The following is a 10,313-nucleotide window of genomic DNA, read 5'->3' as shown; positions in this document are numbered from 1 at the left end:
TTAATATAGTCCCATCTGTTTATTTCTGCTTTTACTTGTGTGGTGAGTGCTGTTTCCTCCTTAAAGATGCGTTTAGTCTAACTGTCATGGTGCTTTTCACCTACATGTTGTTCTATAAACTTTATGGTTTCAGGTCTGATATCTAGGTCTTTAATCCATTTGGATTTTGTCTTTGTACATGGTTTTAGCTGAAGGTCTAAGTTAGCTTTTTTACAAATGGCTAAGTAGTTGTACCAACACCACTTATTGAAGAGACCTTCCCTGTTCCATTTAGGGTTTCTTGCTTCTTTATCAAAAATTAGGTGATAGTATGTATGGGGAATATTCTCTGAGTATTCAAGCCATTCCAATAGTCTGAGGGTTTGTCTTTATTCCAGTGCTATGCTGTTTTGATAATTATTGCTTTGTAATGCAGTTTAAAGCTGGGGACAATAATACCTCCCATATTCTTTTCCCCGAATTTTTGCTTTAATTATTCGTGAGTGTTTATTATTCCAAATGAATTTCAGAAGTGTTTGATCCAAGTCTTTGAAAAAATATCATTGGTATCTTTAGAGGTATTGCATTAAAACTGTACAATGCTTTGGGGAGTATTGCCATTTTAATTATGTTAATCCTGCCAATTCAAGAGCAGGGTATAGATTTCTATTTCCACGTGTCTTCTCATATTTCTTGTAGCAGGGTTTTATAGTTTTCTTTGTATAGGTCGTTCACATCTTTAGTCAAGTTGAATCCAAGATATTTGAGTTTGTGTGACACTAATGTGAATGGGGTTGTTTTCTTAATGTCCATTTCTTCCCTTTCACTATTGGGTATAAAAAGCCATTTATTTCTGCGTATTAATTTTATAGCCTGCTATATTGCTATATGCATCTATTATTTCTAGAAGCTTTTTGGTAGAGTCTTTAGGGTTTTCTAAGTATAGTATCATGTTATCTGCGAAGAGTGAGGGCTTTAGTTCTTCCTTTCCTTTCTGGATTCCCTTGTTATGTTTTTCTTGCCTAATCGCTAAAGCAAGAACTTCCAATACTATTTTGAGGAGGAGTGGTGAGAGGGGATAATCTTGTCTTGTTCCAGAATTTAGAGAGAAGGCTTTTCATTTTTCTCCACTGAGGATAATATTTGCTATTTGCTTGTGGTAGATGGCCTTGACTAGATTGAGAAAGGTTTGTCTCATTCCCATCTTGCTGAGAGTTTTGATCAAGAATGGGTGTTGGACTTTATCAAATGCTTTCTCTGCGTCTATTGATCTGATCATGTGATTTTTATTTTCCTTGTTGTTGATGTTATGTATTATGTTGATGGATTTACAAATGTTTTTTTTTTGGTTTTTGGGCCACACCCGGTGGTGCTCAGGGGTTAGTCCAGCTGTCTGCTCAGAAATAGCTCCTGGCAGGCACGGGGGACCATATGGGACACCGGGATTTGAACCAACCACCTTTGGTCCTGGATCGGCTGCTTGCAAGGCAAACACCGCTGTGCTATCTTTCTGGGCCCAGATTTACGAATGTTAAACCATCCTTGCATTCCTGGGTTGAAACTTACTTGATCATAGTGAACGATCTTCTTGATAAGGCATTGAATTCTATTTGCCAGAATTTTATTGAAGATATTTGAATCTGTATTCATCACAGATATTGGTCTGTAATTTTCTTTTTTGGCAATATCTGTCTATTTTTGGTATCAATGTGATATTGGCTTCATAGAAGCTGTTTTAAAATATTCCCGTTTTTTCAATTTCATGAAAGAACCTGACCAGGATTGGTAGCAGTTCCTCTTGAAAGGTTTGAAAGAATTCATTAGGCCCATATGGACCTGGGCTTTTCTTTTTGGGGAGACTATTGATTACCGTTTTAATTTCCTCAATAGTGATGGGAGTGTTTAGATATGCTACATCCTCCTTTTTAAACAGTGGAAGATTATAAGAGTTCAAAATTTTATCCATTTCTTCCAGGTTCTCATGTTTTGTGGCATAGAGTTTCTCAAAGTAGTCTCTAATTACCCTTTGGATCACTGCAATATCTGTAGTGATCTATCCCTTTGCATTTCTAATATGGGTTATCAAGTTTCTCTCTCTCTTTGTGAGTTTTGCCTATGGCCTATCATTCTTGTTTATTTTTTCAAAGAACCAACTTCTGCTTTCATTGATCTTTCAGATTGTTTTTTGGGTTCCCACTTCATTGATTTCTGCTCTAAGCTTTGTTAATTCCTTTTGTCTCCCTATGTTTGGTTCCTTTTTTGATCATTTTATAATTCTATAAGCTGTGTCATTAAACTATTTAGGAATTCTCTTTCTTCTTCCTGATGTGTGCTTGCTTTGCTATAAATTTTCCTCTCAGTACTGCTTTTTCTGTGTCCCATAGATTCTGATCGTTTGTATAGTCCTTGTCATTTATTTCCAGGAAAGTTTTGATTTTTTCTTTGATTTTATCTCAGACTCACTGGTTGTTCAGTAGCAGGCTATTTAATTTCCATTTGTTAATGTTTTTTTGTTTGCCTTTGTAGTTCACATCTAATACGCAATACACAGAATCATAGTTAAAGGGTTACAATGAGGAAACAATGAAGGACAACTCCATGTGTGGAGTATGAGGATGGCAGCTCTGATGAGTCAAAAATGTCAACCACCTGGTTGACCTCTTGGAAATGCAGTTTAGAGTGGAGATATGGAGGATGTTCATGGAACTCAAAGGGAGCATAGATCTATCTGAACAGACCACAAATAATTGAAATCAGAAAACTCCAAACTGAAATAATCGGAGTGAAAAATGCTCTAGAGTTAATGAAAAACTCTATGGAAAGCCTCTCCAGTAGAGTAACAGCAGCTGAAGACAGAATTAGTCAGCTGGAATATAAGAGGCATAATAACTGTTTACAACAGAAGAGATTGGAAAAGAATCTCAAAACAAATGAACAATGGAAAAATACTCAAAGACTTTGAACAGATCAAAATGGAAATGTTCGATAAATTCAATAGAAACAACATAAGAGTCATTAGTGTCCCAGAAACACAGGAGGAGAATCCCCAGGAAGAATCAACAATTAAGAAAATCATTACAGGGCCCAGAGAGATAGCACAGCGGTGCTTGCCTTACAAGCACCCGATCCAGAACCTAAGGTGGTTGGTTTGAATCCCGGTGTCCCATATGGTCCCTCGTGCCTGCCAGGAGCTATTTCTGAGCTGACAGCCAGAAGTAACCCCTGAGCACTGCCAGGTGTGACCCAAAAACCAAAACCAAAAAAAAAAAAAGAAGAAGAAAATTATTACAGAGAAACTCCCAGAGATAATGGCTGCATGCAACCAAACCCTGCATTCCCGAAGAGTACAGCTAAAAGAGAAGCATCCCAAGACACATCCTAGTCACAATGACAAATCCCACAGATAGGGATAGGAAACTGAAAGCAGCAAGACCAAAAGGAAAATTACATTCAAAAGAGCACCCTTAAGATTTACAACAGAGATGTCACAAGAAACTCTCAAGGCCAGAAGACAGTGGTGGGATATTGTGACAAGACTGAATGAAAAGGGGCCGGAGAGATAGCATGGAGGTAAGGCATTTGCCTTTCATGCAGAAGGTTATCGGTTCGAATCCCGGCATCCCATATAGTCCCCCGTGCCTGTCAGGAGCAATTTCTGAGCATGGAGCCAGGAGTAACCCCTGAGCACTGCCGGGTGTGCCCCAAAAACCACACACACAAAAAAAAGACTGAATGAAATGGATGCTTCACCTAGAATACTGTATCCAGCCCGACTCACGTTCAGGTTTGAAGGAAGGATACATAGTTTCACAGATAAACAACAGCTCAGAAACTTTACAGATACAAAACCAGACTTAAAGGAGAAACCGAAAGGCCTACATTAAGACAAGATAGGGCCCGGAGAGATAGCACAGCGGTGTTTGCCTTGCAAGCAGCCAATCCAGGACCAAAGGTGGTTGGTTCAAATCCCGGTGTCCCACATGGTCCCCCGTGCCTGCCAGGAGCTATTTCTGAGCAGACAGCCAGGAGTAACCCCTGAGCAATGCTGGGTGTGGCCCAAAAACAAAAAACAAAAACAAAAAAAAAAGACAAGATAGACCAACAGACACAGCAATCCTATAAATAAACATGGCATTAACTCACATTATAATCATCTCTCTCAATGTTAATGGAATAAATGGACCAATTAAGAGACACAGTGTCGAGATGGATCAAAAAGATGAATTCAATCCCCTGCTGCCTACAAGAAACACACCTGAATAGTCATAACAAACATAGACTCAAAGTCAAAGGCTGGAGGATAATCATCCAAGCAAACAACACCCTTCAAAACGCTGGGGTGGCCATATTAATATCAGACGTTGCAAACTTTAGACTCAGAAAAGTTGTAAGGGACAAAGATGGACACTACATACTAATCAAGGGATATGTACAACAGGAAGAAATTACAATGCTAAATATATATGCACCTAATGAGAGACCAGCAAGATATCTAATACAACTATTGACAAATTTGAAAGAGGGCATCAATAATAACACAATAATTGTGTGAGACCTCAACACGGCCCTGTCAACACTTGATAGTCAACCAGACTAAAACCCAACAAAAATATACTAGACATGAGAAGAGAAATGGAAAAGAGAGACCTTGTAGATAAACATAGGACACTCCATCCTCAGAAACCTGAACACACATTCTTCTCCAGTGCACATGGCTCATTCTCTAGGATAGACCACTTGCTGGTACATAAAACATATCTCCATAAAATTAAGAGGATAAAAATGTTGCAGGCTACCTTTGCTGACCATGGAGGTTCAATTTTTAAAGCATTTTAGTGCGCAATTCATTTCTTAACAAATATTTTCACTTAGAATAGGAATCTCCAACAGAATATTGCAACTTATGACAAAGGGGAAAACCTTATATATGATCTGTCACCAACACTGGCCTAAAAATAAAGCCAATCTAAATCTAGCTTTGTTCATGAAGCTGATAAAACCAGGAGTCTGAAACACCAGACCACAGAGTCTGGATCCTTTTTTAGCCATTTATCCCTAAGACTAGACAGGCTCTATTTTCTGATATGTATATTTTCTGATAGTTATAGGAAATTGTGAGTTTTTTCTCAGATTGTCTATATTAGTGTTATCAAGAAGTTCAAGCCAGGGCCAGAGCTATAGCACAGCAGTAGGGCATTTGCCTTGCACGCTTCCAACCCAGGACAGAACCCCCGTTCAATTTCTGACATCCTATATGCTCCCCCAAGGCTTCCAGGAGAGATTTCTGAGTGCAGATCCAGGAGCAACCCCTGAGTGCCACCCAATGTGACCATAAAAACAAAACAAAAAAATACAAAAGGAGTTCAAGCTAACACCATACAATTCTTAAAGAAGATATGTACAAAGAGTGCTAAATGCTGTTAGGAAAATAACTACACTAACAACTAGCATGACAATGTTAAAGAATGAGAGAAGTAGAACGCCTGTTGTGAATACAGGCTGGGGCAGGGGAGGAAGAGGGCATTGATAGTGGCAATGTTGCACTGGTGAAGGGGGGTAGTCTGTTTATGACTGAAACCCAACTACAAACATGTTTGTAGTCATAGTGCTTAAATAAAGATTTATAAAATAAAAAAGATATGTAACATAGAAATTAAGGAGAAAAAATTATTGGAGTAAGAATTACTCATCTAATCATTTCTAATTCCATTCATTTTCAACACCTAATTAACAAGTTTCTTATGTATGAGGAGTATGGCAATATCTGAACAATGGCTGACTTTAAAGGTTCTAAAATATCTATCCAACCACTGCCTGATTGGTTGCAGCTAATTCCACATCTCTACATTGCATGCTGTAGATCAGAACAAAGGAAAGTTTTACTCAGCATAATTTTAAAAATTTGTATTCAAAGTATCTATATAGAATGCACTATATGTAGTACTCATTCAAGCACATTGTATATGTTAACTCATTTAATATTAATTATGTCATGTATGTTTATTATTCTTAAAACTTTTGCCATACCCAAAGGTGCAATTATTTTAAGAAATCATTCCTAGAACTGATGATTGTATATATTTTCAGAGTATGAAATATAACTGTTCCCTTTTTCTGTTTTTAATTTTTTGATTTTTATTTCTTCTTTTAGAAAGATTAATTAACTAATAAATTATACCTAATAGTTTATTTCTTAAGATAAATCATATATATTTTTTTTTTTGGTTTTTGGGCCACACCCATTTGACGCTCAGGGGTTACTCCTGGCTATGCGCTCAGAAGTCGCTCCTGGCTTGGGGGACCATATGGGACACCGGGGGATCGAACCGCGGTCCGTCCTAGGCTAGTGCTGGCAAGGCAGACACCTTACCTTTAGCGCCACCGCCCGGCCCCAAATCATATATTTTTAATAATTTTATTTTGACCAAAGTGAATTACAAATCTTTCACAGTAATATTTTAGGTACATAGTGACATTGAATCAGGGGCATCCCACCACCAGTGCTGTCCTCCCTCCACCCCTGTTCTCAGCATGCTTCCCATATCTCCTTCCTTTGCCCCCCGGGCTGCTGGTGTAAGTGGACCCTTCTGTGTCTAGCTTGTTGTAGATTGGGTATCAATTCTGTTGTCGTTGGCTTTAGATTTGGTGTTGAAGTCTGATCTTTTTTTTTTTTTTATTTTGGATCACACTTGGCAGCGCTCAGGGGTTACTCCTGGCTCTTTATCCAGAAATTGCTCCTGGCAGGCACGTGGGACTATATGGAATGCCGAGATTCAAGCCACAGACCTTCTGCATGCAAGGCAAACGCCTTACCTTCATGCTATCTCTCTGGTCCCAAGTTATTTGTTTTTTATGTTTTTGTTTGTTTGTTTCAGGGGGGGTCACACCCGGCAGAGCTCAGGGGTTATTTCTGGTTCTATATGCTCAGAAATCACTCCTGGCAGGGTCAGGGGCCCATATGGGATGCCTGGATTCGAACTACTGTCCTTCTGCATCTAAGGCAAACGCCTTACTGGCCCCAGATCATTTTTTATTTCTATTGTTTGGTCTTGGTACCATCCATTATTTCCCCCCTCAATTTATGAGGCAGAACAAGATGATTCAAGTTATGCAGTTTTGTTTGAAGGAAAAAAGGGGCAAAAATCAAACAAACAGCAAAGCAAAAACACAGACAAACCAGAAAACAAACAACAAAAAAAACCTACAATGACCAAAAAATCAAACAAAAAAACTAAAAAACACCACAGCAATAAATACAAAAATCAAACAATAACCACTATCCCAAAATAAAACCAAACAAAACAAAAACAAAAAACAACAGCAACAACAAAATTTTGTGCTACCTTTTTTTTTACATAGGCATAGTAATTATAGGGGAGTTTAGAAAGGAAATTCCCTTAGCCTGAGAGATACAGGGTTCCCCCGCCCTTGAAGCATACTGTCATGGGAATAAATACAGGCTCAGTACATTCTCCCCTAGGTCTTTTTGTGGTTAGAAATCATATATTTTAAACACTTTTCTCATCCTCCTCTTTTACTGTCATAAAACTTTATTCCTTTTTGGCACATTCTAGGGCACATAATCTCATACACCCCACATATACACTACATAATAATCTATTTCTGTGATATAAAATCCTACATATTACATTAGAACTTCTATTACACTCCTATCTTGATTCCTATTCTCTACCTCAATATCTACTCCTTTGCCTTATCATCTTCTAGTTATCAGCTTATCTTTTTGTGGGATGGGGGAGTTTCTGGTATTAAAATCAGGATTTTATACAGGTAAAGTATTTGTTCTACTACAGAGCTGCCTCCCCAGCTCTCAATTCCCAAGTAAAATGTAACCTTCACAACCAATTTATGTCTGCCCCAGTTTGTTTCTCTTCCCCCTTTATCTTGTAATTTAATTTTTCATAATTTTTAAGGTGAAACTAGCACAGATACAGAACGCTAAAATTGAAAAAAAAACTTAGCTTAAAGAGATACTATATAATGAACATCGATGTAATTACCACTCAGGCCAACAAACAATATTTACAACATCAAAAGCTCTTTCTTATACACCATCCTATCAAAGCCCACTCTCTCCCTGCAAAAATAACAGCTATTATATCGTTTTTAGTACTCACTTTCTTGTAACTCTTGTGGTTTCTTTCCTAAATATACATCCCTAGGTGTTATAGCTTATTCATTAATGTGCATTCTGAGTGGGTGCTATGGTAACTACAGTGAACATTCTAAATGACTAACAATGAGGTTTAAAGTGATACTAATTTAGCTTCAATAGCATACAAAAATCTGCTACTTTGTAGCTCCACTTCCAGTTTGAGGTTGTTGTGACAACTTACGTTTTTGTATGAGATGTACCCAATAACAGATATTTCAGGTTACTTTTTTCTTTTTGGGGGGAGGGGGCACATCCGGTGATGCTCAGGGGTTACTCCTGGCTATGTGCTCCAAAATCACTCCTGGCTTGGGGGACCATATGAGACGTCAGGGATCGAACCGAGGTCCGTCCTGGATCAGTCGCATGCAAGGAAAACACCCTACCACCGTGCTATTGCTCCGACCCTTTTTCAGGTTACTTTTTATATATTTTTCTTTCAAATCATGTAAAAGATTAAAATTAAAAATTTTAAATATAGGGGCCGGAGGGATAGCGGAGAGGTAAGATGTTTGTCTTGCACGTGGCCAGCACAGGACAGACCCTGGTTGGAAACCCAGCATCCCATATGGTCCCCTGAGCTTGCCAGGAGCGACTTTCTGAGCGTAGAGCCAGGAGTAACTCCTGGGCACTGCTGGTGTGACCCAAAAACCAAAAAAAAATTCAATATAGTTATTGGATTTTGTTTTATATATGTGTTTATCTTTACAGATATCTTTATATGCCTTCAAGTTATTACCTGCTGCACTTCCCTTTCAACCTGAAGGACGCTTTTTAGCATTGATTATGGAACAGAGCCACTGGTAGTGATTTCTACTAATTTTATCTGGGAATGACTTAATCACTCTCTTCTGAGTACAGTTAGATATATAATTCTTGGCAGACTTTTTATATTTATTATCACTTTATTCTTCTATTGTCATTTAGTCAAATGGTTACAAGAGTGTAAGTTAACTTTTGTGGTTTTGATGAACAACTTTAAGGCACCTTCACCAACACCAAAGTGCACTGTTACTGAGTTTTCTCTCATGTGCCCCCTCTTTTCCTCTCCCCAGTACTTGATTATCTCGTTTTACATTCGAATGCTGAAAGCTTGTCATCATTAGATACTGGTCCTTTCCCTTATTTGGTTTATCTATTTAGCACAGATAAGTGGTATATTCTGGTATTTGTTCTTCCTTCTCTTTCTTATTTCACTTAACACGGTGTTCTCCAGTTACATCTTCAAGATTTCATTTTTTCTTGTAGCTACATAGTATTCCATTACATATATCTGTAGATATATATAATATATATGATATATCTATATATCTATATCTATATATATATATATATACAACTTCAGGATTTTTTATCCATAAGGTGGTTATACACAAAAGTACTCACTCAAGGTGACACCTGGCTCTGTACTCAGGAGAATGCACCTATGATGTTCACTGGACCATGTGCAGTACAAGGGATCAAACTGAGTTTGATTAAATTTAAAATTTAATACTATATTAAATTTTGAATTTAAAAATTTAAAATTAAAAGCTATATTAAATTTTGATCAGTCACATGCTATATAAAACATATTTATCTAGTCATCAGTTGTTGGATATTTGACTTTTTCCATATCCTGACTATTTTACTAAATACTGCAGTAAATATAGTGGTGCACACATATTTTTAAATTTATACACTTGAAATAGATGTCAAGTGGGGTTACAATGTCAGAGAAATGTGGTAGCAAAGGGATAGAAGATATAATCTTGAGACATCAGTGAAAGAAGAGGTACTAACACTCGTGGTGGATGTGGTGAAATGGCATTGGAAATGTAAAACAAATATATGAGGACTATATAAAACCACGTTACCTGGGCCCGGAGAGATAGCACAGTGGCGTTTGCCTTGCAAGCAGCCGATCCAGGACCAAAGGTGGTTGGTTCGAATCCCGGTGTCCCATATGGTCCCCCGTGCCTGCCAGGAGCTATTTCTGAGCAGACAGCCAGGAGTAACCCCTGAGCATCGCCGGGTGTGGCTCAAAAAGGAAACCAAAAAAACAAAACAAAACAAAAAAAAAACCACGTTACCTAAATAAAAATAATATTGTATGGGAAGTCAAATATCCCTTCAAAAACTATTTTTAAGGTTTTTTTATGGAAGGGCTATACCTAATGAT

This window comes from Suncus etruscus, chromosome X (genome assembly GCF_024139225.1).
Source record: "Suncus etruscus isolate mSunEtr1 chromosome X, mSunEtr1.pri.cur, whole genome shotgun sequence".
Lineage (NCBI taxonomy): Eukaryota > Metazoa > Chordata > Mammalia > Eulipotyphla > Soricidae > Suncus > Suncus etruscus.
This window is presented reverse-complemented; position numbering follows the sequence as displayed.